Here is a 12,914-nt window from a genome sequence, read left to right on the forward strand (position 1 = left end):
GTACCACATGCATTTGCTTCAAATAAAATGGCGTCGCCCAGTCAAGACGATCTCATCGATAATCAAGATCTATATTGTGATCAAACGGATCTTACATCGTGAAGTGCATCAAATCACGTGAGCACCTTGATTAAGATTTGGAAAATATCTGTTGACACCGAGTTGGCGGTGCACATGCTTTGCAAATCCTGCAATCGAACGAAATCTGCATGACAGTTTAGGAACCGGTTTTCGATTTCACTGCGCAATTTTGATTGGACTATGCATGGACTCGTTAGTCCATAATCCCAGCCTAGTTCGGCAAGGGTGGAAACTGGACTGTATAGTCAGTTAACTCCCTTGCCTCGGGAAGATGGCTCCAGTGAGGACATATATTTGTCTAAAAGATAGATACCTCACGTTGATGAAATAACATGCTTATTCAAGCGTGTGTGAATATATACCTCATGCTCGAACTACCTTCAGTCTCCCTCCAATACGTTATGCTTTCAGAAAACATACATTGTACGAAGAACATTTGTTTTTTCTTGACAAATGACATATTTATTTCATCTCGTGACGTGGCAAAGGTGACAATTTGCCTCGCGGCTGCGCACCTCATGAAAATATCAGCTTTGTCAGGATTCTAAGTGAGGAAAAGATGTTATTTAATACGAAAATCAAAGTATACATGAGTTAACATAGTTTTACCTCACGTAATTATCAGTTCGAACGACCCGTGAAGATCCGGGGTAGAATAGGTCTTCAGCAACCCATGCTTGCCGTAAAAAGCGACTATGCTTGTCGTAAGAGGCGACTAACGGGATCGGGTCGTCAGGCTCGCTGACTTGGTTGATGCATGTCATGTATCGCAGTTGCGTGGATGATGCTCATGATGTCAATCACTGGCTTGTCTGGTCCAGACTTGATTATTTTCAGACCGCCGTCATATAGCTGGAATAATGCTGAGTGCGCACAACAAATCAATTCGAATCCCGAGAACGTGAACATTGTGGTCCGTTGGTTGTCCAGAGACAATATATTATTTCGCTCCCAAAGTCTAGTCATGGTTCTTGAACGGCTTGCCCGAAAGAGATGTACACTAGTTTAACTATTAAACCCATGTTGCCGTCGTAATATAGTCTGTCTTACAGACCCTGATACAAATATATATCAAATACAGCCCATGTAAGTCTCTAATGTTTGGCAAGTCTAAATCACTGCAGTATCTGAAAATGAAGAGAGTCACTGGGCTCCTTTTTATTATATTTTTATTAAGATAACTGAACAACTGTTTTTTTAAGTACGATATGTTCATTTCAGAGACTAGATTTTAGTCTAGTCGTAATACACCCGTGTCTATAGGTAAGTTATTACCAAGAGCTAATATGAACAGGTTTACTCGAGTGCAGCCTCACGCTTAAGTCGGTGTTAAAGTCCTGGGCGTCACCGTATATAACTTTATAGACTTTATAGACAATTCGACAATGTGATATTCAGCGACGACTTATTGGTACTCGCTTTTTCTTGAATGTATATGAAGCCCATTTTTAAAATTGCATCTAATTCTTAAAAGCTTGACAATAACAGGGACATTACGAGTAAATAGTTACAGGGCACGAGCAGACATTCATGTAGGATATATATTTTGAAAGCAATACAACTGCAAATTATTGTTCATTTATATGTATGAAAGAGCAACATAATCATACACACAAACATCTATTTAGTTTCTGGAACATGCAGTAGCTGAATGTTAATTTCTTTTCACTACATCTTTCAAAATTTGCCTGTACCATACATTGGGCGTTTCCCCGTTATATACTTGTTGTGCCTTTCACTGTTGTCAATGGTCCGAAACAAACCACCACACATCTCTGTCTCTGTTTGTCTGAATCACAAAATTTTAAACAAATCCAGTCAGAGCTCAAGTACTAAAATCTGACGTTTAGACTGACTTAACTTATCTTACTTAAAACTATATATCAACAAAATTAAAAATTAGAAATATCCAAACGGATACCCGTGAAGATCCGGGGTAGAATAGGTCTTCAGCTACCCATGCTTGCCGTAAAAGGCGACTATGCTTGTCGTATCTTGATGCTTTGGCTTGATGTCGGAATGAGTGAATGAGATTGGTTTACCGCCTCTTTGAACAGTATTTCAGTTTGTCCCCGACAAGACAGCTTGATTTTGGATGAACGCTGAGGAGATACATGGCTTAAACGCCCACCGCTTAGATGAAGATCTGGGTTACAATAGGTCTTCAGGAACCCATGCTGGCCGCAAGAGGCGGCTAACGGGATCGGGTGGTCACGCTCGTTGATATGGTTAATGTATGTCATTGTATCCCAATTGCGTGGATGGATGCTCATGATGTCAATCACTGGATTGTTTGGTCCAGTCTTGATTTTTGTACAGACTGCCATATAGCTGGAATAATGCGGCGTTAAACAACAAACAAACAAACAAACTCAGGACCCCCAACGACTCGCGTCGGGTAGATAATGATACAAATGGCAGTCACAGCAGTGAGTCAGTATGGTTTTACGCTGCTTTTAGCAATATCCCAGCAGTCACAGCAAATACGAATACAAGAAAAACTGTAATAAGTACAATCGGTGGTTTACGAAAGCTTATTGGGTCAACATCGTAGCTAAGAAAATTTAACCGTCGTAATTACGATGTTTTTGAAAGTCGTTGTTACCAGAATTAAGTCGTTATTACTAGAACATTTGTAAAATTAGTAATAGTAAAAAATTGTTTAAAATTACCTAAATGTGAAATTCTTGTAAACCTGGACAGTATCTCTCGAAGCAATATTGACAGTCATTTATACAGACATGATAAATACTACTAAAAATATGTTAAGGATCACTCGATTGTCACTCGACATGACAGATTAACTATCGTAGTAGTAATATGAAAAAATCGATAACCTTTAACTTCTTTTGAGAAATATATAACAACAGTAGCACACATTAAAATAAAACTAAATTCATGATATACAGATCTTACAAATCTCGTTATATATGTTAGGCAACATTTGTTAATGTAGCCAAATAAACACTGATATAAGAGAAAATATAAAAAACCAATGAAATCATTTAATAACAGTTTAGATAAATTGAAGTGTTTGAAGTAATATTTTATTGGTATTATCATTTTGGTCATACATGAGAATAACATTTACAATTTCTCTTCTCCCACAGATAATTTAATAGGTTGTGACTGTAAATAGATGGCAAGTTATTGAAGACACAAAATATGTTGCACTTTGTTTTCAGGTTGGTCCAGATGTCATTGAAGTGATGAAGTTTGTCTCACTCCATCTCAGTGTATTATATGGTGGCTGATTAGGGCCATCGCCATATCGCCCTGAGATATCGCGACAAAGCGATAACACGACATGAAATTGCGATATTGCGATACAGCCAATAGACACATAGCGATAACACGCAACGACATGGCGATATGGTGATAACGCGACATCGCGATATTGCGATATGAAAACGCGATATGGCGATATTGCGACATAGAGATATTGCGATATGGTAACGCGATATGGCGATATGACGATATTTTCAGTTGTTATATCTGCGCATGCCAAAACCGAAACCGATCCCGAGTCGCTATTTGCAAAAAGTGAAAAACAAATATTGCTTTGTAGGAAGATAGTGATTGGACATTAGGGCTGGGACGGGGCAAAATATACTAGCCGGGTACGCACCACCCTATTACCCGACCCCACCCGGGTACCCGCTGTAGGTATTCAAACTATCCGATTTGGAAAAGTTTGACCGTAGCCCTGGCAAAACGTACTTTGATAAAACGTGTAAAACGACCCGCTCATGCATACACTGACGTTTTTATCTTTATTCAAACATATAAAAGTCAGAAGGAATGGGTGCTTTGTCAGAAAGAAATGGACACATTAGTGACTTATAGTGACCATAGAGTTTTAGATAGTATTTGTGATTAAACAATATCTATCACGTGACTACTCACGGGTCCGGGTAGTCCTGTGGGTACCCAGGTCCTACTCAGTACCCACCCGACCCAAGTACCCGAGTTACCTGTCCCAGCCCTATTGGACATGAACCAATTTAGTAACAGAATGTACAGTAAGATATAACAAAAAATAATTCTGCAGATGACGTCGGAAGAAAATTAGAAATGATCAACCACTGTTAACTGTTACGTATTATTGTTCTTGTATAATCCTTCTTATTTTGTTGTTCCGAAAACATTCCACAACGCTTTTTTTAAAAAAGTGTTGCATTTGCTGTTAATAGGTGTATGTTTCCGGGACATGGTGCAGTCAGGCTGCACTTTCCTGCTGGCTACGCGAATAGGGAGATCTGCTGTCTCCTCAGCCGCCATCATGATATATACACATCAGGCGTTGTTCCTTGTTCGTTATACTAGATTGAACTTGTTACTGAAGTATAAACGAAACACAACATCTTTATGTGCGATGTAACACACATGTACTGTTACTTAGTCGAAGGGTAGCACTTTAAGTGAATTAATAGATGATTTGAAATGTTTCAGCATACGAACACTGAAGGGAACACTCAGCAAACTTGACCTAAGACGTTGTCTTCCCGGTACAGTTCGTGAAATAGTTACACATGCAATTCAGGTGAGATTGTTGTTTTCCTTAATCTGTTATCAACGGTTATTTGACAAATATTATATTACGCGGATTGTGTTTCCATGCATATGATATTTTCTGAAATGTTAGGTTCTCTTCAGGAGGTACATGGTAGTGGTAATTGTCTCGGGTACTGAAGCATGGCAGAACGTCTGAGAAATGTTCTTGGTCATGGAGAACCGAGGTAGAGCGTTTTGTGCAGCTTTAAGTAAAGTGGAATACATTCGTGCACATTTCTCCGTGAAAACAAAGCATCAGTATCCATCAAGAAATATAGTATCGAAATGCGCAACAAGCGACAGCTGTACGGTGCAAGCATATAATTTGTTGTGAGGAGGGCCGAAAGTGAGAATAAATCGTTGGTGGAATTTCTCATATTATGACATAAGAACCTAAATGTTATTTATTTCAAATTATTTCATACTTTTGTCCGAAAGTCCTATTCATACCAGGGCCCTGGTTAAGGAGATACTAAGGACTGTCGACCAGGACAGAGTCTCGGCTCGACGGACCCAACGCCTTTCAAGACGACCGTACAATAACAAGGGACCAAATTGTCTTGTACACATAGATGGCTATGACAAGATTAAACTATTCGGTTTTGCTATTCACGGTGCAATTTGCGGGTGAGTTCGAATTCACATTATTTCTTAAGAAGGTGCATGTAGTAAATAGTTCAGTGTAATGGCTCATTTCCTCACAATGTGGGGGCACGGGTGGCCGTCGTCAAAGGCGCTGCAATTTGCTGTCCTGAGATGCTTCCCTTGGGCACCTACGAAACCCATGATTGTGGGTCCAAAACCCGGTTCGCCCCAATTATATTTTATAGGTTTGTCAGTACCATACCCATGCTTGTTGGTTTCACCGAAGTGGTAAGCGTCTGACACCCGCACTATTTCGGGATTTCCTCCCACATTAAGCTGACACGCCGTGATATACCTGGAATACTGTTCAAAGATGCATTATATCCGGGTCACTCACTCACTCCCTACAATGTGACTACATTGTACGTGAAACGTTAATATAAATATCATGAAAGTTCTTTTTTTCGATAGATAAACATAATTTCCCAAGTGCAATGTGAAATGCCTTCAAGTAAGTACATGTTTAATGTATGCTTGGTGATAAACATGAATCTATAATAGAAAACAGACTCCATATACTCCATATAGTATAAGCAACAGTACTAGAGATTGGGGCAACTAACTAGTTTCTCACATAGTAAGATATATTTCAGTGAAGGTGTCTGCACATTTTGATATAATTTTTCAGCTTTTCAAGACGAATACTATGGCTCAAAGTTGGTGGAAGTAACAAAGATCCATATGTTGTAGCACATTATGTCCTGGAATACGTTGAGGTGATTCAGAGGCGATCGTCCACAGGTATACTAGGTAATGCACAGGAGAAAAAGGCGAAGATTTCTGTTTCAAACGCCACAGATTTTGATACACTCAGAATGTAATACCTGAAACATCATGGTATTGCAATTATTCAGGATTTGAGCACCGCAGCTTGATTGTGATTGACATGAATGGTATTTTGCATCAGATCAACGTAGTAGATGTTCGACCACGGCAACAATGTTAAATGTGCAACTTGGTGGTTGTCTTTCATTACATTAATGGTGGACTGAACACGAGTTGTTTTCCATTCAGGGGTTCCCCGTTGCATAAGGATGGGCCGGGGAACTGAGAACGTGTTTATTGAAGATATGCAAAAGGCAACGAGGTGGTCCCACGTGGATGATATGGCAGGGGAAAACAGTGTCTTGTGTGGAAGTTCTCACAGACATGAGGTAATAATTGATCCTTAATCCTGAACCCTTTTCCGAAGTATGAAACATTGCCTCACGATAATGTGTACATTTTTAACAAGGTTACATTTGCAAATTTCAAATTTCATAGAATTTTTCATGTCTTTCAGAATTAAGGTGTATTTTCCATATGTTATATACTTAGAAGTGGTTGGAAGCCATTCAACACTAAATAAATATATGCTAGGCCAAAAATGTAGGGGATATTTTGTTTTGAGGTGAAAGTAAAGGAAAAAACACCAATGTTTGGCAATGAAAGTTTGTGATTTATGCAAGTATATATCCGCAAAAATCACGCTTCCACACACGTGATCTCGGACCACATGCAAAGCGTAGTATGCCTGATTTACCATTGTCACTCAGACTTGGATGTGAGCAAACGCGTATTGTTTTCTTGGAACTAAACACTCGAAGACATTTCATTAAACACATATAATCATTAAGGAAGCAACAGGGTCGATCATGCGACGTTTGCCACGGGATGGACGTTTAGGTGTCATATTCGTGCTGCAGGCGGACACACGTCAGAATAATGCTGCCCAAACGCTGCATGTCTCTCAATCTGTCGTCAGCACATTGTGGCCCAGATACCAACAAACACATAACGTCGATGGTCGACGCCGCCTTGGACGCCAAGGCCAACAACTCCAGCCCGACACACATTAGTCAGGGCGATGGCATCAAGACATCGGTTGCAAACTGTCACTCAGATAAGGGAGCGCTTGCAACAGGCAACTGGTGTAAGATTGCATGCCCTGAGGATGCGAAATCCTTTGCACAGATCGAACTTGCGTGCACGACGTCCAAGTGTCATTCCACAGCTTGCTGCACTTCATCGAGTTTAGGGACGTCCTAATGAGAGTGTTATACACGTTAACGTCGTACAGCATGATTGTTTGGGGGGTATGTCCCTAATAGTATGGGGTGGTATCACAATGACTAGCCGAATTGCACTCCATATTGTCCATGGAACTGGTCAATACTATCGAGACATGCCATGCCATGCCCAATAAGCATGGTGTATTCTTATACATGCCACCGTTGTTTTTAGGGTGAGGTGAGGTGAAATGGGGTTTAACGTCGCGTCCAAGATTATTGCACTTATATAGCGACGTGCATGTACGTGTGTGTGTGTGTGTGTGTGTGTGTGTGTGTGTGTGTGTGTGTGTGTGTGTGTGTGTGTGTGTGTGTGTGTGTGTGTGTGTGTGACTGCTTGTACTAGTCCGAACTGATGCCGATTTATAGTGCTAGCTCACTGAAAATCCATGCCGCAGTTTAACATGAATACCCCACTCAGGCACAGTATACTGACTCCGAGCCGACCAGTCCTTGTTTTAGCCCCTTAATGCCGAGCGCCAGAAAGGGTAACAACAAGTACAATCTTTTAACGTCTTTTGGTATGACGCGGTTGGGGATCGAACCCCGGACCTTCCGCTCTTCGAGCGGACCCTCTACCACTAGACCACATAGGTCTGTTTTTAGGGAGTAATATAACTGATTTAATGTTTTGTAAAACAGCATATATTTTAAACTCTATGGTTGGACCAAATATGTTTCGTCGAATTCTTAAATGTTTAATAGGCAAATTTTGGTAGGGTGTTCAGGGTAACATAAATAACCTACAATATATGAACTATAACAAGTGTCGAGAATGGCCGGACGTACATGATGAAGAAAATTTTATTTCAGGGTCATTGTAAGGCACAGAAATTGCTTCGGGTAGATATGTACAATGCCCGGTCAGTATGACATATGAGACATTAAAGTCTTTCAAATTAAAAGGAAACGCTACACGTCTGTTTATATTCAATACGGGCCAGTTTGTAATTAAAGCATAACAGACAACTCTCGCACTCTCCGTGAATCGTTAATTTGTATGAGCACGTGTTACTTGTCATAACACAAAAAGGGGCGTTTGTCAGAAAGGGCCCCGATTGGCGGAGAGGCATGGATTGCCTAAAAGTCGGCCCGGGTCGGGCCAACGTGTAATACTAAAAATGGATTGCAGAAAATTAGAGCGAAACGTGCATATCTGGACAAATATATCTCAAGTGTCTACACATGTATAGTTTTGTCAAGGAATTGAGTTATAATATATAACTATAAGTGATAACTATGACTAGATACCGTGAGCCCCCAGAAGAGCCAGTGTGTCTGGTGTGTCTTGATTCTATGTGTTTTCTTTGAGCATATGAGGTGTGATGTCCTGGGCAGGAAGTGAAAGTGTTTTGACGACTTTCTTTTCTTTAATTAATTAACGTGTTTGGCCTCCCTAATTAAAATTTGCTCATTCAACCAGCATTTTATGTTTTTATTCTGGAAGTGGATACCTGCGAATGTCAAACGGACTGACACGGACATTCTACATTCTACCCCGGATCTTCACGGGACAGATATAACTACATTAACGATATGTGTAAAGGATGATTAAATCATTTGGTACCAACTTAAAATTGTCATTGTTGTAATCACCAAAATGCAGCAACGAAGATGCTTAATTCACACATTGTAACCATGTGGGGCATCGAACCCGGGTCTTCGGCGTGACGAGCAAACGCTTTAACCACAAAGCCACCACACTGACCCTGATTGAAAGGAGACGAACCTCAGTCGGCTGTTGTAGCCAGGATATTCAATGTGTACAGGGCACCTTTGGTATCGGTACCAACACGTGGCATGGTGCATCACCGACCACGGCTGACTCGGACATTTTCATACAACGCCATCATTTGCGTTAAATGATACACCACTACCGCAGCACACGTGACGCTACCCGTGAAGATCCGGGGTAGAATAGGTCTTCAGTAACCCATGCTTGCCGTAAAAGGCGACAATGCTTGTCGTAAGAGGCGACTAACGGGATAGGGTGGTCAGGCTCGCTGACTCGGTTGATGTATGTCATCGTATCCCAATTGCGTGGATCGATGCTCATCACGTTAATCACAGGATTGTCTGATCCAGGATCGATTATTTACAGACCGCCGTCATATAGCTGGAATATTGCGTTAAACAACAAACAAACAAACATGTGACGCAGAAGCCATACCAATATCTGCTATAACTATTTCAAACTTGTAAGACAATCTTTAGGAATATGGGTCATATTTATCAAGTAAGCTTGAGTCCAGGACATTATAGCATGTATTGCAAGTATGCACTTATAAACAGTGAGTGAGTGAGTTAAGATTTAACGCCACATCGGCAATATTTCAGCCATATCGTGACGACTTATAAACAGTAGTAACGCCTCCAGCACCTCAGGGGCAATGGGTTGACCCAGTGGTTAAAGCGTCCGCTCGTCTCGCCGAAGAACCAGGTTCGATTCCCTACTTTGGTACAATGTGTGAAGCCATTCTGGTGTCCGAAACGTGATATTGCGATGTAAAAACATACTCACTCATTCACTCAGCATTACATATGCGAAATAACTTGACACTTGATGTCTTAAAATCAAACAACATAGGCTTATATCCTTGAATGAAAAGCATTTATTTAAAAAGTAGATATAATTGATTTATGAACCTCGTTTGAACATGAATGATTTATTTTTCAGAAAACTGAGTTCGAATACAACTGGAATGGATCCAGTCTTGACTAAAGGATAATGGCCCTGACTTGGACCAGTTTTGGGACAGTACAAGCATTGGGTATTGTCGTGAAGGACATTAAGTAGTAATACACCTGTATAATGTGCCCGGCAATACAGAGCCTCTAACAGCTGAACACATTGTTCTCATAAGGTACTCTCCACACGGCAACACTGACTTTTATTGTCATGATTTTATGATATTCCTTATTGCGACCTTCATGCTATTTTCGTATTATATAATGCAAGTCTTTCAAAGACCGGTGTTTCGTATCCCCTGGCAATGGTATGGGTAACTGAGTGTATGTCGAGCCCCCGATCACACCACCTGCCTGCACGGGACATTCTCTAGAGTACATGGCGCTGAATCCTAAACCGATTATATGCTGTGACCTGACGGGTACATTTAGCCATGGCAGCAGTGGTTATAATCAGATACACTGGAGTGAGTATGGTCTTAAGCCGCTTTTAGCAATATTCCAGCAACTCCAGACCGCCTCCGTGGTCTAGTGGTAGAGCGTCCGCCCGGAGAGTTTCGATCCCCAGAAAATCCAGTCATTGATATCATAAGCATCGATCCACGCAATTGGAATTCGATGACATGCATCGACCAAGTCAGCGAGTCTGACCACCCGATCCCGTTAGTCGCCTCTTACGACAAGCATTGTCGCCTTTTACGGCAAGCATGGGTTACTGAAGACCTATTCTACCCCGGATCTTCACGAGTCTCTTCTCATTTGAACCAACTTGTCGTGGAAGTGGATAAATACAATATTTAGAAAAACTTTGTCCAAGTTCAACGGGTATGCAATGTTTGATAAACTATCAAACTGCTGGGCAGATCGGGACTGTATCCCTTCCTGACTTCGTGACAGGCCCACTGAATCTGTTTATAGTACTCTAGGGCAAGCTGACTGAATCTGTTTCTGATACTCTAGGGCAAGCTGACTGAATCTGTATCTGATACTCTAGGGCAAGCCCACTGAATCTGTTTCTGATACTCTAGGGCAAGCCCACTGAATCTGTTTCTGATACTCTAGGGCAAACTGACTGAATCTGTTTATGAGACACTAGGGCAAGCTGACTGAATCTGTTTATAGTACTCTAGGGCAAGCCCACTGAATCTGTTTCTGATACTCTAGGGCAAGCCCACTGAATCTGTTTATAGTACTCTAGGGCAAGCCCACTGAATCTGTTTCTGATACTCTAGGGCAAGCCCACCGAATCGGTTTATGACACACTAGGGCAAGCTGACTGAATCTGTCTATACCACTCTAGGACAAACTGACTGAATCTGTTTCTGATACTCTAGGGCAAGCCCACTGAATCTGTTTCTGATACTTTAGGGCAAGCCCACTGAATCTGTTTCTGATACTCTAGGGCAAGCTGACTGAATCTGTTTCTGATACTCTATGGCAAGCCCACTGAATCTGTTTATGAGACACTAGGGCAAGCTGACTGAATCTGTTTCTGATACTCTAGGGCAAGCTGACTGAATCTGTTTATGACGCACTAGGGCAAGCTGACTGAATCTGTTTATGACGCACTAGGGCAAGCTGACTGAATCTGTTTATGAGACTCTTGGGCAAGCCCACTGAATCTGTTTATGACGCACTAGGGCAAGCCCACTGAATCTGTTTATGACGCACTACGGTAAGCTGACTGAATCTGTTTATGAGACACTAGGGCAAGCCAATTGAATCTGTTTATGACGCACTACGGCAGGCTGACTGAATCTGTTTATGAGACACTAGGGCAAGCTGACTGAATCTGTTTCTGATACTCTAGGGCAAGCTGACTGAATCTGTTTATGACGCACTAGGGCAAGCTGACTGAATCTGTTTATGACGCACTAGGGCAAGCTGACTGAATCTGTTTATGAGACTCTTGGGCAAGCCCACTGAATCTGTTTATGACGCACTAGGGCAAGCCCACTGAATCTGTTTATGACGCACTACGGTAAGCTGACTGAATCTGTTTATGAGACACTAGGGCAAGCCAATTGAATCTGTTTATGACGCACTACGGCAGGCTGACTGAATCTGTTTATGATGCTCTAGGGCAAGCTGGCTGAATCTGTTTATGATACACTTGGGCAAGTTGACTGAATCTGTTTATGACGCACTAGGGCAAGCTGATTGAATCAGTTTATAGTACTCTAGGGCAAGCTGACTGAATCGGTTTATGATACACTGGGACAAGCTGACTGAATCCGCCTCAAAGATCTGTCCTCTTTGTTCGTTATTTCCTTCTTGATATTGAATAAATATAAGTGGAGAATAGACATTCATATCACTAAGTGGTGAAAACTTGTATTTGTGTAGAAATTGACACACTTTTGTGTTATTGTGGTCTGACTGCGACACAAACATGTATAGCAGTGCCTCCTCACAGGTGGGCGTTTTGACACAGGTTTAAATGTCATCACAATAAATGAGATAATAACACTTCCTAAATGGTAGATTGATGAATTCTGTTAAACAGGGTTTAACGAGAGTTTTACAAAAAGTTTCGAAGTGGTTTTAAAAAAGGTTAACAATAAAGATTATATAGAATAGAATGTTTATATCAAATATAATACACTTGAATGAGTGCTGCTTATTGAATAATGCTGACACAGTAAACATTTATTGTATTTATGTATATGATAAGCTAGGGCATCGGCTGTAATTTGAATATTGTAGTCTGAAGCAATTTGTATATTTTGAAAACTACCTGCCATCATAACATTTGACTCAAGTACCGTACACATTTCAAAATTGTGTTCCAAGTGTACAAAGTATAAACAAGATTCTATATACCAATTTTTGTCCTGTGTTAATAGGGACCGCGTTTAAACTTGTTAGTTGTTTAACGCATCACTCAGCAATATTCCA

Source organism: Haliotis cracherodii, unplaced genomic scaffold (assembly GCF_022045235.1).
Source record: "Haliotis cracherodii isolate W230 unplaced genomic scaffold, xgHalCrac1.p SCAF_1, whole genome shotgun sequence".
In the NCBI taxonomy this organism is placed as follows: domain Eukaryota; kingdom Metazoa; phylum Mollusca; class Gastropoda; order Lepetellida; family Haliotidae; genus Haliotis; species Haliotis cracherodii.